Source organism: Buteo buteo, unplaced genomic scaffold, assembly GCF_964188355.1.
Source record: "Buteo buteo unplaced genomic scaffold, bButBut1.hap1.1 HAP1_SCAFFOLD_45, whole genome shotgun sequence".
Lineage (NCBI taxonomy): Eukaryota > Metazoa > Chordata > Aves > Accipitriformes > Accipitridae > Buteo > Buteo buteo.
In genome coordinates this window covers 429,149-446,296 of record NW_027439212.1, presented here as the reverse complement: position 1 = coordinate 446,296, position 17,148 = coordinate 429,149, and the positions used below count along the sequence as shown (strand labels likewise).

The window sequence follows — 17,148 nt, the reverse complement described above, 5'->3', positions numbered from 1 at the left end:
AATGTGGAGTTGGTTCCTCTGAAGGAGCCGGTACCAAGACAGCCAGGGTCCAGCGAGCCACAGGAGCTGCTCCCCACAATAGCCTTGCTGGCAGCTCAAGGGCAGAGCTTGCAGCTGGACTTCTGAGAAACACAAAACTCAAACCACTGTTTTGGAAAACTACAAGAAGTTGCTTCCTCATATCACGGCATCGTATTTCTAGGCTACAGACTGACAGAGAAAAGAATTAACTTATTCCAATGTGTCCATGTTACACTGGTGATTTATTTCACTGTCTTTACCTCTACGCATGCCCTGCAAATGGAAGGATTTTTTTGTCCACACTAAGCACTGCTGTTTTATGTCTAGAAATGCTTTCCATCACACAGCCCAGAGAAAAGTCTATTGATTTTGGAGAGTTTCACCATTATACAAAAGCTGGACAACAAGTCACTATCAGTTTTGTTTAAGGAAAAATTTCAACACCAGTGCACGCAATTTCAGCATAAAGAAAAAACACATTAATATAGCAAATACCTTATGGTTTCTTCCAGCCAACAGAAGAGAGCTTGAGCCATGGTCTGTTCCACCACATCAGCCAGAAAGGTGCTTATTCCTCACAGCCAAGGACTAACAAATTATCAGAGAGCAACAAGCTGGCATCTTAAACTGCCCAGCCTTTCCTGCAGCCAAGACCTCACCACTCTGCAGATGGAACGTATTGTCCAAACTATGGCAGGGTTCACCAGGCTAATCTTTACTTTATCTAGGTAGTGATTTGCAGGCAGTGGAAAACAAACAAGCAAACAAATAATGAGATCACAAATTTCCTGAAGCTATGAGAAAAGTAGGTATTGTTTGCATAGTAATTACCCTGGTTCAATTACAGTAAGAAGAGTCTTAAAAGAAAAGTTGGTCTCCTTCCTCTGAGGGCAAAAATGAGTAAGAAACTACAATTATCTTCCCTACTTATTTCCATGAGAGTTGAAGTATTTCCTGTAGAAGATGAAAAAGACAGTACTTAGCATGAAAATAAGACATTTATTTTCAAGAGATGTGGGAAATTCTACACACTACACCTCTAAAACCTTCTGTTCATTGCCCCTAATGTTCAATAATTTTTATCCAAAAGTAGTACTACTTCTTAGATAGACTATCAACTGCTCTCCAGTCACATCATTATATGCCAGGTGTGTTAATATAAACCTGCAGTCATTCTGCTGAGGTCCCTGTTCTAAAAGTGGTCTTGATTATTTTTCCATACTATCTTAGTGTAGTTTCACAGATGACACTGATAGTCCCCATTTACACAGTGAGAATAAATCCCTAAGATCATAACACTATGCATTTTGAAACCTGCAGATGACTTTCCCCAAGAAATTGCACAAATAAATCACCTGAAAGCAGTAACAGTGTAGGAAAATTCTACAGCTCCAGACAATGTGCAATCAGCCAGCGCACACTGTATATATTCCTTTGTCTTTATCACGTCTGACAAGTGTACAGTTTGACACTGACAACAGAGACTGCCTGTTCATCAGGAACAGGGCAGAATTTATAGAAATACCTCTTGAAAGAAAGCACTCCAGCTGGAGTGCCAAATCTCCATGTCAGCTCCAGACTGGTAATAATTTGTGCTCTATTTTCCTATAAAGCAGCCTTTTCTTAGAAGAATATTCAAAGAGCTTTTGGAGCTGAGTGTAAATGCTTCAGCTATAATACGTCTACTAAAATGACATAGTGCAACTACAGGGAGAACAAGCACAGATGATTCAGGATGTAGCAAAGTATATAGAACTGCCTTTTGCCTCTAAATTACCATGTTAAAAATGGTTTAGGTCAACTGGATGGCTGCCTAGCAAAATTTGCTGCTGAAACGGTCCAGTTTCTAAGTCAGAGGAGCCAGATTCTGATCACATGCACGCTGACATGCTATTGAGAAAATATTAACTATGTCAGTGAAGGAAGTGTCAGGTTTTTATTGAGTCCAAGGGATGAGAAATCACTGCCACTGTCAATGGCACAAACCCCCCATTTTTACTGTTGCTGCCTGCTGTGGGACTACAAATTCAACAGCTCAGCTGAGAGGCCAAGCACTATGCTGCACTTTCATATTCATTGCAGTGATAGCTCCCAGACGTTATCTGTACAGCATAGAAAAACTCACAGCCCTAATGTGCATTATAGTTACAACCTTTACAGGTAACAGCTTTCCCAACAGGTGATGCAAAAGTGCAACTCTGCTGCTTGGGATATTTTGTTGTTGCATCTTCAGGAGGCCATAGGGAGGTCTGTCCTGCCTTCACATGCCAATACTGCCATGCGTAGAGTCCTCCTGAATCTGAATCTGGTGGACTCCACAAATGCAAAATGGCAAAAGGGTTTTTACCTGGGAACAAGTGTACTGCTCGCAGCAGTGAGGCAAGTGGAAGGCTGTGGAAACCCCTCTGGAGAGGATCTGACTCTTGGGAAGCAGCTTAGCACCCAGGTTATTTCTTTGTGCGGTTCTCTATGGCACAGGTCATAGGTCTTACATACATGTGGGACCACAAAGGGGATTTGCCCTTTTGCAATGCCAGAAGGAGTGGCAAACTGAGAGAAGGCAGGAGAGGATGCTCAACTCCACTAGCTTTGCACCACAAGGGCTTTCTGTGGCAAGTCTTTCCCTCTGCTGTCCTGATAATGAGCAGCAAGCTCTGCTTCGTCAAATTCGAACAGAGTCGAACAGGAGGTGCTGACAGAAGAATAAATACGCATGCTCTGGGTCAAATCCTGAGAAGTCACCATACTAGGAGCGGTACAGGGGAATGCGGCAGCCCGCCAATAAAGGAAATGACATACTGGGCAAACCAGAGGACCATTTAAAATACTCAAACCCAAACTATTGGCAGACATCCTGCAGGCAAGGTCAGATGGCATTTGCAAGGCAGCAGGGAGGAACAGCCTCTGCAGCTGTAACCGTTCAAGCAGAGGGCAGGAACCACCCTGGGGGACGCAGCACAGCCCTCCACATCTGCCACCATGGCCCCTGTGAATAGCTACCCCCAAAAACTGTATCTTTATGGCTACTGACACTGACAGATGGCAAAGCAGGAAATTATTGGCCTTGGGACCTGAGCTCAGACTGATGCATGAAAAAAACCTGCAGAAAATCACCTTATACAGCTGGAATTGGAATCGATAACTTATCAACACTACGGAGAAGGGGGGGGAAAATCCCAGTTCTCTCTGGCCTAGTGGTTCTGCTTACTAACTAGGGCTATTCTGTAGCAGTCAATATTTTTGCAAACTGGACGTAATTCATGCACAAGTACAACATGGATTGAGGGTGGCTGAGGAGAAAGGGAGATAACAGAACAAAACCTTTGCCTGGACAGTATTTGGATTTGGAGAAGTTCTGAAGCACCTCCGTCAGATGACACAATTTCTTCCTCTATGACAGCCCAGAAAAAAAATGGTGTCACAAGGTCACCATGAATTGTACTCCCAAGGGGAAAAACAAAGGTTGTCATCATCAATGGTAGGTGAGACTAGGAAAATATTAAGTGCTGCCTTTGTGTGTTGCAATTGTTATTATACCTTCCCCATATGTAATTTGATTTCTAGAAGCAAGTATTACATAGTGTCTGTTTTGAGAAGAAATTTTCTGGCATACTTCAAAAACGCAAAATTCACAGAGAATTGTTTTTTAAAGAAGTTAATGTGTCTGAAAACTCTGTTTCATTTACAGTCTAAAGGAAAAACATAAATACCTTATCAACCCTTAAATTGCATGCAATTTGATGCACCAGTATCAAGTTAAAAATGAATAATTCCATGCCTAAAGGAAACAACTCTCACTTCATGTTGAGGGTCATTTATGCGAGTTGTGCGTATTTAACCAGATGAGGAGAAAAGTATAATACACACTCGCGTTGCGGGGTGGGGGTGGGGGGATTAAAAAAATAACAACTCTATTTTTGTAATTCTATTGAGTTTTCATATTGTCACGCAGACAAATTGGTTCTATATTCCTGAGCCATGCTGCATTATGCCAGGGGAGGAAGGCACATCCCTGCTTCACTAAATTGTGGGGGAGTAGACTCAGTGGAATGAAGAAAGAAAAAAAAAAAAAAAAAAAAAGCTGATGAACACAATCCATTCTCAGCTGAAGTTGTGGGTGGGCTCCAGGATATTTTGGTAACTCACTTGCACAATATACTGCTGCAATGTGCAAAAAAGAAACAATGCCAGCGTGCTGCACACACCACAGTTTTAACCTCCTGTAAACCGAGTCACACACCTTGGCCACACGGTGTTCATCTGGATGGAAGATGCAACAAGTGAGCCGGGGTGCCCCATCCTGCTGCCAGCAGCAGGCTGACCCCCCCGCCATGGGACGGCAGGCAGCACACCCCCAGGCTTCTCCACATGCAACCCCAATTGTAGCAGCACAGGGAGTTGCCACCCTTCCTCGCCAGCACCAAACCATGGGGGACACCGCTGAGGCTCTGTACACCCACAGCCTAGCTCAGGTGCTTGCTCCGCATCTCTCCAATGCCCAAATCACGGCTGGCAGTGGCCCAGGGCTGGCCCTAGGAGAAGTCCAGCTCCCAGGACAGGCCCTTGGCTCCCACAGCCAGCACCAAAATTGCACCCAGGGAACTTGCTCCCTACACAAACAGATGCACTCACTGAAAATATAAACCCATCTCCCTGCCTGCCCTGGATGCTCCAAGTTACTCCTAGAGAGGTCCAAAAGCCCACAAAACCCCATCTCCCGCCCAGGTATTAATACAGACTCTCTTGTACACACGTTTGATAATTTTCTGCAGTGAACAGTGGAACACGCATTGCAAAACGTAAAGGTGAAATAAAAGAAAACAGCATTTCTCTAATGGTGAAAAAGCGGACAGCCAAAGGCTGTAAATTGCTTTACAAGGTCCCACCAGGCATGATGGGTTGCTGCTGTCTTTTCTCAGAACTTAACTCCTCTTTCCTCTGTGAGCCTATAGGCAAGGAAGCAGGTTTTAAGGCAAATCAGAGACCTTCTGCCACCCTCATTCATGCAAGGGACCCCCTCTCCCCTCAGCTGGACCAGTTAGAAGGAATTTATCCGGCTACTAAGTGCAGGTTCAAGGTCCCTTAATATGTTATTTCTTACCTTGTGATAGGCATTTGTCATGGTTTAACCCTAGCCAGCAACTAGGCACCACGTGGCTGCTCACTCACTCCCCCCCCACCCAGTGGGATGGGGGAGAAAATTGGGAAAAGAAGTAAAACTCATGGGTTGAGATAAGAACGGTTTAATAGAACAGAAAAGAAGAAACTAATAATGATAATGATAACACTAATAAAATGACAACAGTAGTAAAAGGATTGGAATATACAAATGATGCACAGTGCAATTGCTCACCACCTGCCGACCGATGCCCAGTTAGTCCCCAAGCGGCGATCCCCCCACCCCCACTCCCCCCAGTTCCTATACTAGATGTGACGTCCCATGCTATGGAATATTCCTTTGGCCAGTTTGGGTCAGCTGCCCTGCCTGTGTCCCCTCCCAACTTCTTGTGTCCCTCCAGCTTTCTTGCTGGCTGGGCATGAGAAGCTGAAAAATCCTTGACTTTAGTCTAAACACTCCTTGGCAACAACTGAAAACATCAGTGTGTTATCAACATTCTTTGCATACTGAACTCAAAACATAGCACTGTACCAGCTACTAGGAAGACAATTAACTCTATCCCAGCTGACACCAGGACAGCATTTTTCTCCACATCCTGAGTATTCAAAGAAAGCTAGGTAAATCCGACTTAAGACCAAAATTCACCTCTGAGCTCAGAGCAAGATTATCACGCTATTAGGATTCATTCTGGGGACCATTACACATACTGAGAAAAAAAGTGGCTATACAAGAGCAGAGTGCTCTCAACCTTCTCATCTCAGTGAACTTCAGCTATGAGAGAAGAATGGCCCAACATTGACAGAGAAGAGACAGTACAATAGAAAGGTGTCCAAACACAAAACTCTGTTCCAAAGTTTCTATGATGGTTTTGTTCAGCCCTGTGGAAAATACGCATATATCTGGTTTTGCTGATTTTATTTTCTTTGACATTTGAAACTTATAACAAATTGGACTCAATTTAATACAAGAATTTCTAAGCACGTACATGTGGCATTTCTTTCCAAGTAATTTTCTTCTATTATTATCAGAATAACTCATTACGTACGTGACAAAGTCTCTGTGTCAGTACATTCTAAACCTTACAAGAACAGGATTGTACCAGAATTAGGTATTCCGTATCAAATGCATCTTCGACAGACTCAAGTAAATGAGGAACAAAAGTTTAAGGCTGTCTGAAACTAAGTGCAGTTGTCAGCTGCTGTTTTTCAAACAAGCCATCTAGTACTCACATCCTTGGAAAAGCAGTGATACAGAGCCAGAGAAATTAACTGTATCCCAGGGGCTTGAGATTGAACGCTAAAAAAAAAAAAAAAAATAAAAAATTACGTGGTTCTTCCTATATAGAGATTCAAGAAGGTAGTGGAAAAAAAATTATTAAATGCTTGTTTGGGGAAATTTTTTGAACCAGAAAATTGCGTAGAAGATAGCTCAAAACAGTGAAAATTATTAGCATAATAAAAACAAAAACGTGCATATGGTACAGTCAGTTAACAATAAAATTTCATAATTGCACCACCATAGTTACTCTTAGCAAATACCAGCTCTAGACTCAACAAAAGAGCTCTTCCTTCTCCCACTGACTCGAACATAGCTACACACATGATTTTATCTAGTTATCTATCCTAAGTTTGTATAATTTTGGAAAAAAAAAAAGGGAACCCAACACACACACACACAGAAACCCACCCTCCATCTGCAAGGTCAGATCAGAGAGCCAAAGGGTGCCCCACACAACAGAGCATCTCTGCCCCCATGCTCCCCCTGGCTGCCCCAGAGCCAGCTCCGCTTCCCAGCCCTGCTGTGCTCTGTGGCAGCATGCCAGCCTTGAGCAAGTATTGAACAGGACCTGAGTATTCAGTATCTTTTGGTTTCAGCTCATCTATAAAATGATGACAAAAAGCAGACTTTTTGTTGGGGGGAATTTTCAGCTGGATCAGGCCTATAACGTAGTACTGCAAAAAAGCCAAGCAACCGGAGGGGGGGGGGCGGGGGGACACACATGACAACCCAACAAAAAAAAAAACCAACAAAAAAACCCCAAACACCACACCAACCCAGCCACTATGTATTCAGTAAGAGTACTACATCTATATGCCATCGCTTCTGAGAGGAGTGCAGGCAGAGGAGATCATCATCCGTGTTGGGCTGCAGGTTTCTCTCTGTTCTGAGCACCTCACCACATGCAACGTGTGCATGAAAAGGCGTGGTGTGAAATGGAAAACCCTGCATAACAACATAGTGGCTTGGTTGATACAGCTTAACAATTGGCCATGAAAACAAACAAACAAAAAGACAGGACTGTACTTGAGAAATACCTGTTTGCCAACTTAATTCTTATCATACAGTCAGATCAGTCAACTGCAAACACAGTTACAGATATCTGTAATAAAATATTAATAGCTCTTGTATACTGCTTCCACAAGGTAATGTAGTGAAAAATGAATGTTGCTAACACACTTCCACATTTTCTCTTCTGTTACGGCTGAAAGCTTACACTGGAGAAAGCCAGTTTACTGCAGCATTATTCCTTTTTTCTTCCAGGAGGTATTTTTCCTTTAAACCTTAGAGAATAATTAAAATTCCTCACACAGGACAATGGTAAATAAGATTAGGGCATGCATTTCAAATGTAGCATACTAATGGCATTTTTGGACCTCATAATAAATCATCTCTATTCTCTGCAAGCAGTAGAGAAAATGGATAAAATATCTGAAATATACATCCCAATATATGAGTCCCATAACTTCACTCTTATCTTTCCATGTCTCTGACTTGCCCAGACATCTTGGCATTGTAGACAGAATATTAGCTTTTTTTATACATCACACAACAACCCAATAATCTCATTAACTGCAAATACTGTAGGAATGCAGCAGCCTGCTGATACCCACAAAACCATTTCAGCTTTTGCCAGGGCCAGTTGTCAGCAATAAGCAGCCAAACATACATTGCTCTATCTGATTCACTTTATCATTTCATTTTACAGCTTCTGTTTAGCACTGAGCTGATAGAAGAGAAATGTTTTAACATTCAATATGAGGACTGCTTATGTCAATACACTGAAGCTGCTTTGGTTTTGTACCTAACCTTTGGATGATCTCATCTCTTCCATAGGTTTCTGACATTTATGTTTGTTCTGAGTAGCTGCAGTTTACCCTACTGCAAACAGTAGGATCATGACTGGATATTTCCCTTATCTGATAGGTTTTCTCTCAGCTTGCTTTTCTTTTTCCTTCCATATAACATCAGCAGAAACCATTGCAGTGTTTTCCACCTCCCCTGGGCTATATCACACTGTATCTATTGAGACAACTACAAACCTTGTTTCCTGGTTTGGGGCAAATCCATTTCTCCTGATTCAACTTTGAGTTCAGGTAAATCTCAGCCCTCTGTTAAACCCTGGGAGGGTGAAATGGCCATGTGTATGCTATGCCTGATAAACCCTGTCCTAGTTTGCAAGAAATCCTGCTGGTTTTGCACATTAGACATTTCTTAATATTTCTTTCCTCTAGGAAATCATTTTGGCTAAACAAGGATAACAAATTAGTTTGTCTTCTAGTTTTCACAACTAGTAGAAATGAAAAGAGGAATAAAAGATTAAGGAATATGGAGTGTGGGTGCTTTTATTTTCAGGAAATTGCATAGATAAAAGAGAATTTTTTTCTTCCAACAGACATTCTCCAAATCCCCTTTAAGTTCAATTTTCTGCTGTACTTCCCAGATAAGCATTCAGTACTTCTTGGTTTTAGCTCATGCAATCAATATAAATCAGAAAATTGTTACCCTCTGAATGCTAACTAACACATTTTCTCTTTTCTCTTCAATAACTTCAGGCTAGAGCAGGTACTCCTCACGCGGGTTGCTGTTTGCGGTCTTCAAAGATGAAATCTTTATCATGGACTTTTGTTACTTTACAATCTTTACTATTGACTTTCAAGTTCCTGTGACAATGGAAAGGCTGTCACTTTGAGGCCAGCCTTCAAAAAACTTCAGCTTATTTACAGCAGCATGAGCTGAGCGTGCCAGCTGACTCGTGCCTTATTTCTGTGTCTGTGGGAAGGCTCCTTTTCTGCACCAGATGCACCACCAGCATCACACCAGCCATCACAGCCTGAGGGCAAGCGCAGACCCCCATGGGGTTGGCATTAGTGCTGGCTCAGCTCCCTAAACCTACTGCCAAGTAGGCAGCTGGAAGCTGTGAAGTTTAGTCAGAAATTTTGATGGAAAATGCCAAAAAGATAACTAAAAGCTGCCGAGGCTTTTCTTACATCAAGGACTCAGAAGTTCCACTTACAGAAAGCTTAGAAGTGAGATCAGCAATTCAGGGAGCTGGAGAATTTGATTATATGATAGCTCAGTTATTGTGATTGTAATGGCAACTCCACCTGAGGCTACAACCACTTCCCAGGTCAACTCAGCTGTTCAGGATGTACCTGGTCTGGAGGATCTTGTTTAGAAATAGCTGTTAACTCTTTTGGGGAAGATTTCCACGGCAAGCCAGCAAAATCAGTGATACAACAATATTAACAAATCTCACTCACACAAAAATCCAGTTAAATGGAGAAATAAATGCACACTCATTTCCCAAAGTACAGCACACGTGAAGTCCTCCCCTAATGGATGAGCACCAAAGTGGGTGCCTGAATCATTCCAATGACTTTCTAGCAGAAAGTATCATTGTATGCAGGACTTGGTCACCATTTTCAGTTCAGCACTTGGAAAAAAGCAGTAACCTGCTTTGAAGGGGAGTCAATCCATTAATTAATAATGGGAGACAAATTAAAATACGGTAGCATTAAAACAGTATGAGAAGGAAGGTGTGACTGAGGTACTGTTCACCTAGACACAGGCAGCTCCCACACAAGCACAGAATTACAAACAGGCTAAGGTGACAGCCACACAAGTACACCCTTACCCCACTGCCCAGGGCACTGCACCTCTGGGGGTGTCCCCACAACACTGTGCCTCCAGTGGTGCTCACAAGCTATTTCAGATTCAGCAAACCCCATACACTCCTCCTGCAGCAATTCAGCATTTCTTTGGACCCCAAAACGACTTGACATTACTCTTGAAGCTATCCAGCTCTCCAGAAGCTCTTAAAAAACAGACACTCCACAAGCACAAAAACCCCTCCAGATTTCCTCAGTCAGCCACAACTTTTCCAGTTTGTGACACAGCCTTACTCATCGTCTAGCTACGGCACGTTTTTACAGCTACAATCCATTTAGCTACAAAATATGGGTCCAAGCCACTTCCAGATTTTTCCCCCCAGAGGAAAACCTTCTCATTTAACCCACTTCTCAGCTTATCCTTCCGACAACATAGCCACACTGCTTATTAGAAGGAGCAGAAAAGACAGGAATGAAGAAAACAGACAGAAATAACTCTTTTTCTTCCAGAAATTTCAAATGCTATCCTTCTCTTATTGCTAGGCATCCTGCTCACCTCCTCCTCCATGCAAGTGTGAGCACCAGCAAGGGTACAGGTCTCAGAGGTATTGCACATAGTGCTGCTTTATAGCTGTCGTTTCTGATTAAAAGCTGCAGGTGTACTCCACTCGAGCGAGGCTGGATCTCTCTCCGGGACTGCCGTCAGTCCGCATAAGGCCCCTACATAAAACAAAAAGAAAAAAAAAAAATGAAACGCTGCAGCTCTTTGTGTTCATCTGGCTCAGCAATGAACATCTAAATATAAAATGTTTATTGTCACTTAAGGTGAGCTCTGTGTCCCAAGCCAACGAGTTGGCATCCTGCAAAGCCAGGCATATATTTGCAATTGTTGCCATCCAATAGTTTGCATTGTTATGAACTAGATTTAATGGTTACACTCTGTATCTATTACCCATTTAAATTACTCTTCCAGCATGTGAATATTAAACACTGGAAAAGGCAGATGAATGCCTGTACAAAACTACAGTAAGAAAAGAAAGATTCTAACAAAATGTTTAATAGAAACAAGTGGCACCCTGACTCCAGTGATGTTTCACTCCTCTCTGCTGAGCCCAGAACTGGATGACATTGTTCCAAACTTGTTAGCGTAGAATCATAGAATAGTTTGGCTTAGAAGGGGCCTTCAAATGTCATCTAGTCCAACCCGCCCCCCCCCCCCCCGCAATGAGCACAGGCATCTTCAACTAGGTCAGGTTGCTCAGAGCCCTGTCCAACCTGACCTTGAAGTTTCCAGGGATGGGGCATCTACCACCTCTCTGGGCAACCTGTGCCAGTGTTTCACTACTCTCACTGTAAAAAATTTCTTCCTTATATCTAGTCTGAATCTACCCTTTTTTAGTGTAAAACCATTACCCCTTGTCCTATTGCAACACTCTCTACTATAAAGTCTGTCCCCAGTATGCCAGTAAAGAAAACATTTCCATCCTTACTATTGTCCTGTTTGAGTCTTGATTTATGAGATCTAAATTTTACACATGAAAGCATTCTTAAGAAAATCATACAAATTAGTCCCTCTGACCTAAATGGCAATAGGAAAAAAAAAAATAAAAAAAAAATCACATCATCAAGCTGCTTTTGATAACTTTTTTCCCCACAAAAACTTTCCTGCAGACCAGGTGTTCTTCCATGTTTATTTTCAAATCTTTCTTCCATCTTTCAAACTTAAGGGGAAGAGATTCAACATTTTTGAGCATGATTCCAAGTGCCATGAAGAATTATTGCACTGGGGAGAAAGGAGGACTTTCCGCTCAAATTTTATTTTCTTAATTTGGTTAGTTGTTTTGTTTTTTTTTTAAATCTCATGCCCAGGACATGGACATCTTTCCATAGACTATTTCTAAAGCTGAGTGCTTGGAAAAGTCCTGTCATCAGGACACTGCAGCGGTGTTCAGATCATTCTGCACTGGAGAGTCCAACATCACCAAAAACTTCCTGAGAAATTTTGAAGGAAGAAAAAAAAATCTCTATTTTGAAGGAAAAAAAAAATTATCTCTATTTTGAAGGAAAAAAAAAATTATCTCTATTTTGAAGGAAAAAAAAAATTATCTCTATTTTGAAGGAAAAAAAAAATTATCTCTATTTTGAAGGAAAAAAAAATTATCTCTATTTTGAAGGAAAAAAAATTATCTCTATTTTGAAGGAAAAAAAATAATCTCTATTTTGAAGGAAAAAAAAATTATCTCTATTTTGAAGGAAAAAAAAATCTCTATTTTGAAGGAAAAAAAAAATCTCTATTTTGAAGGAAAAAAAAAATCTCTATTTTGAAGGAAAAAAAAAATCTCTATTTTGAAGGAAAAAAAAAATCTCTATTTTGAAGGAAAAAAAAAATCTCTATTTTGAAGGAAAAAAAAAATCTCTATTTTGAAGGAAAAAGAAATCTCTATTTTGAAGGAAAAAAATCTCTATTTTGAAGGAAAAAAAAAATCTCTATTTTGATTTTAAAAGACACCATTGTCAGGAACAATTATCCCTCATTTTTCTCATTCTCTTCTTTTGCTATAGCTTCTGGGAGGGAGCTATCCAGCTGTCATTTCCTCCTTAGCATGACACTGCATTTCTTTGTTGCAGCCAGCTCTAGGAAGTCATTTGGACAGTTAGTGTCCAGCCTGTAGAGGACAAGTCCAAGTCTCCCCACCAAGTGACACTGTAAGGACATCATGCTGCCATGGTCCATCCTCACCATGCAAGGAAGAAAAACAAGCCAAAAACGTTTTACTAGTTCGGGTTCCCCTGAAGACAGGGAAGGGGGCCAAGATTGTGCAAAGTTAATCGTGCCAGGGTGCGTGTACGAGGGGTCCCCGTACACGAGGGTATGACAGTCCCTTGGTACAAGACCTGGGCACAAATGTCCTTCATAGCACTGGGGTGGGAGGGAACAGTCATCATTCAAGCACATCCCTGCGTGGCTCCTTTGGACTGTACCCCTGATCCCTCCTATGTACCTGAACTGCTCGTCTGGATTTCTACAGCAGCTGTTGACACCCTTCCTTGGCCTCCTCCCAGCAGAGCTTCCCTGCTCCTGCAGGGCTGGCTGGCAGAAAGGCCCACAGGACCTCCTGCCATCTTCCAAAGCAACAATCCCCGTAAAATGTAATGGATCCCAGAGGTGTTCAGTGGCAGCAGGAAGAAGCAAACAAAAAAACAAAACAAAAAACCCCAAGAACTTTCTAGCATGAACAACTGAAAAAAGATCCTTTGAATCACCAGATCTTCTCTGCTGCCCATAGTCAGTTCTCCTAAACTCCCCTAAAAAAAACCCACAAACCACAAACCAAACCAAAAGAAAGAGAAAAAAAAAAAAACCACAAACCACAAAACCAAAACAAAAAAACCCCAGTGAACAAAGATCCTCACATTCAGCCTCCAGTGAATAAGGGCAGGGAATGAATTATGGGATAGCAGATCCTTCACAGACCAAGCCTGCCTGCTCTCTGCTCTCATTTTATTGCGCAGCATCTGCCTGCTGCTCCTGGCCCAGCAGTAGCCACTGCCACGACGCTACCTGTCATCGGAGAAGGGTGGCAGCTTCTCATAGGGCTTAGAGGCACAGTCTGACACATCATGAAAGTCATTCCCTTTCTTAGTCACTAATTGAAGTTGGTATTGCAATTTTCCTCTCTGACCTTTGGATTCTTGCAGCACGGGCATTACTGTAAAAATCTCCCAGCATTGTAGTCTGACCATTACAGGCTCTTATTTCCCATAACCTGCTCCCAGTGCAGCCCACTGACAATCCTCCCGATGCGGCAAACGCCAGAAACATCTGTGGTAGCAGATTCCCCCCAAGTTAAGGGAGAAGCTGGAGAGTGGATCAGCCTGGTTTGGTGAGAGCCCCTGCTAAATATTGCTAAATGCTTCTCTTCCCTGTCCCTCTGCTCCTGCCCTTGTGGGTGCTGTGGTCCCAAGAAATCTTCAGACAAGGGGTTTCACAAACCCTGGCCCTGGCTACAGCCCAGTCCCAGGGAGCTGCAGGAACACCCCAGACAAATGTGTGTGTGTGTGCACACACCATCCTCAGGCACTGGGACCACCGAGGTCCCCAAACACTGTGGTCCTCCCTCGCAGGTGCTGGGTAAAAGGGTGTTTTAAGGTGATTCCAACCAGTCTTGCACGAAGGAAACAGCCTGGAAAACAGCCTAAACATTTATGTAAACACCATGGAGAAGGGGTGCATGGGTATATACAGAGAGATTTTAATCTTCAGCTTTTCCAAAAGAAATAAGCACCGAAAACAAACAAAACCCACCCCAATTAGATGAGGGGTAAGCTTTCAACACCTCTGATTTGACCACACCACCTAAAAATAACCGACAACCATCACACTCTAGTGATCATCATAAAAAAAATTGTATTGAAGGCCTCCCCAGTACTAAGTTCCAATCAGATAGTTCAGAAACTCAGATTAAAAATAGACAGAACTCCACTTTTTGTTCTGAAACAAGTGCAATCATTTAAACTACTGTTAATAATATGTCATTGCCAGGTAGTTGCCCTCACAAGATATCTGACACCTAATCTATTATCATCTGCTTATATTCAACTAAAAATGAGATGCAACAGCATTTAAAGCTATACAGAGCTCTTTCAGCTGGATAAAAAAGCATGAACACATTTTCTTCACTCCTCTCAGTCTGGCTCATACCTCAAGGTCTGCATAGGTTGCAGAGGGTGATTTTTAAATTCCTACAGTCTTCTCAGAGTTTAAGCTTTAAGTTAACACGAAAAGATAGATTTGAGCTTCCAACACTGCAAGATACCGCTGTAATATGGCATCAACAGTCATGCCATTTTAATCAACAATGTTCCTATTCAGTGAAGCACATTTCTGATCTTCAGCCAAATCATGCAAGAGAAAATTGCATTCATACTCCCTGGTACTGCTGCTTCTCAGTAATCCATTACTGCATTGAAGCAGGTCAAAAAACCTGTCTCAAAGACACTTCTGCTATCAGATCTTCAGAGGAGGGGCAGAAGGGGCAAAAAGCAGCACATCTCCAGCCCACAGTCCCACCAGGGCTCCTTTACTCACAACTAGGGACACTCATGGACCTCAGCAAAAATGGGACAGTGGTGAAACACACTCCCAGAAGGCAAGCCTTCTTGCCTCCCCCGAAAAATGAAGCCAGACCTGCCTAAAGCTGAAAACAAGGCTGTAGAAAACATTATTCTCTGCAAACCGCAGAGAGCCGTGCTCTGCAGAGGGAAAGCTCCCATCTAGCTGCCTGCACAGGCACGTACCTGGGACAGAGAGCAGAAATCACAATTTGGCATCTCAGACAGGGACACAAGAACCCCCTTCCCTGCCTGCTACTGATATTCAGCACGATACCGAGATGATGAAGAGTCAGGCAATGTCCGAGATTCTGATTCATCTCTGATAATCAGAAAGTAGCTTTACCTGCACCCTGGGACCAGCAAGCAGCCAGCTCCTTCAGCACCTAGACATTTTGTTGGCAGTGAAAAGCTTCATAATCTTAAGCCTTTACTTCCAATTCAAATACTTCATTTACAAACAGCAAATAATATTTAAGTGCTGTTAGTACTGGGCAGATAAACATCTAGTATCTTTGGAAGAGAGGCAATCCACAATCTGAAGGAAATACAGCATGGCTTCTTCTGCCTTTTTATTTATTTTATACTTAATGCATTATTATCATCCTACAAGATGTGTACTATTTTGGTTCAGTAATTAGGTTTCTTCTCACAGTTGCATCCAGGAAGACAATCTCTTCTGGAAGTTGTCTTTTCTGTCGGTGAATAATTAAAGGAGTATTTTTGGCAGGACATTTTTCTCTCTTCCATCATCTTGGCTTTTGGTTTGGTTTGGTTCTTTTATGCCTAAGCTCTTGTTTCCAGCTTTTGTATCCACCTGTGTTTGCACTGTGCTTAGTCAACACCAAAGCCCAGACATCACATATTTGCAGTCTTGGCAAGTTTTATGAGTCCTGACAACTGTGTAGCTGAATTTCTCACTAATCTTTCAGCAGGACCATAACCCTCAGAACCTCTAAAAGAACTTTTACCCCTAAATTCTTGTGTGCCATGCGCCCATCGACTGAATAGCACTCCACAAAGCACTGTTAAATCTTTCAATTTCCAGGAAGTACATACAAATTTTATGCCACATTTGAGAAAAGAAAATCAGCTCAGTAGTAGAGACAAAACAGAGAATTGGTCAGATGACAGGAGTGATTTAAGGTTTCAGCAGATCACTAACTGCACTCAAGTCAAAATCTCAATGAAAGCAAAGATAAATCTCTTTTTGGACTTATTAGCAAGTGTGTCACCAAAACAAGAGTTCTCAAACCAAATCCCTAAACCTCAAAAGTGTTTTGGGAAAATGTATTTCCCCCCCCCCCCCCTCAATGTTGCTTCTTTACTTACAGTTGTGTCTCATTTTTTTAGCTTTCCCCCCTACCACAGGATCACAACCCTAAGAGATGCCAATACCCTGACACAGATTTCCCCAAGAGCTTTGGCATTAGCACCAAATGCCACAATGCCAGTAAAGTCATGAGAGTCAGCAGAACCGATAAGCAGTGGAGATCCCTTAAATTACCTTTTCCTGGCACCCTGAACTGCCTCTCCACACAGAGAATGAACTGGGGCGACAGCTGGGGTCGACAGGTGGCGACTATTCCTGCAACTCCATCCCGACTGCTTGCTTGATTTCTGCCTTTGGCTTCCCGAGGGCAGGCAGATGTTCGGCCACTGCCAGGGAAGCAGAGCTTCCTCACGCGTAATGGTGACCTGGGAAGAGAAGCACCACAACCCTCAATGCCCACCCTTCATCCTTGTCTCCCTGAGCGACGGACCTCCCCTCCCACGGCATTCCTGCGAGCAGTCCTGTCCCATTCCCTGCCCGCTGCAGACCACCCACCTGCAATTAGCAAGGGCGGGCACCAAATGAACTCCTCCTGGAGCCTTGCACAAGTGCTTCCACTTCAAGAAGCACAAGAAGAAGCGGGAGGGCAAGACGGGTTCCCGCCGAGCCCCCCTCGTCCAAATGCCTGCCGCTGGAGAACGCCCAGCTCAGCCGCTTGCCCTGCGCCTGGCACA

At 42.8% G+C, this 17,148-nt stretch overlaps 1 protein-coding gene across 1 annotated transcript in view; it reads right to left on the bottom strand.

Annotated features, from left to right (window-relative positions):
- The window catches only part of LOC142027639 (membrane-anchored junction protein-like), a 300,152-nt gene that overhangs the window by 79,508 nt on the left and 203,496 nt on the right, over nt 1–17,148 (bottom strand).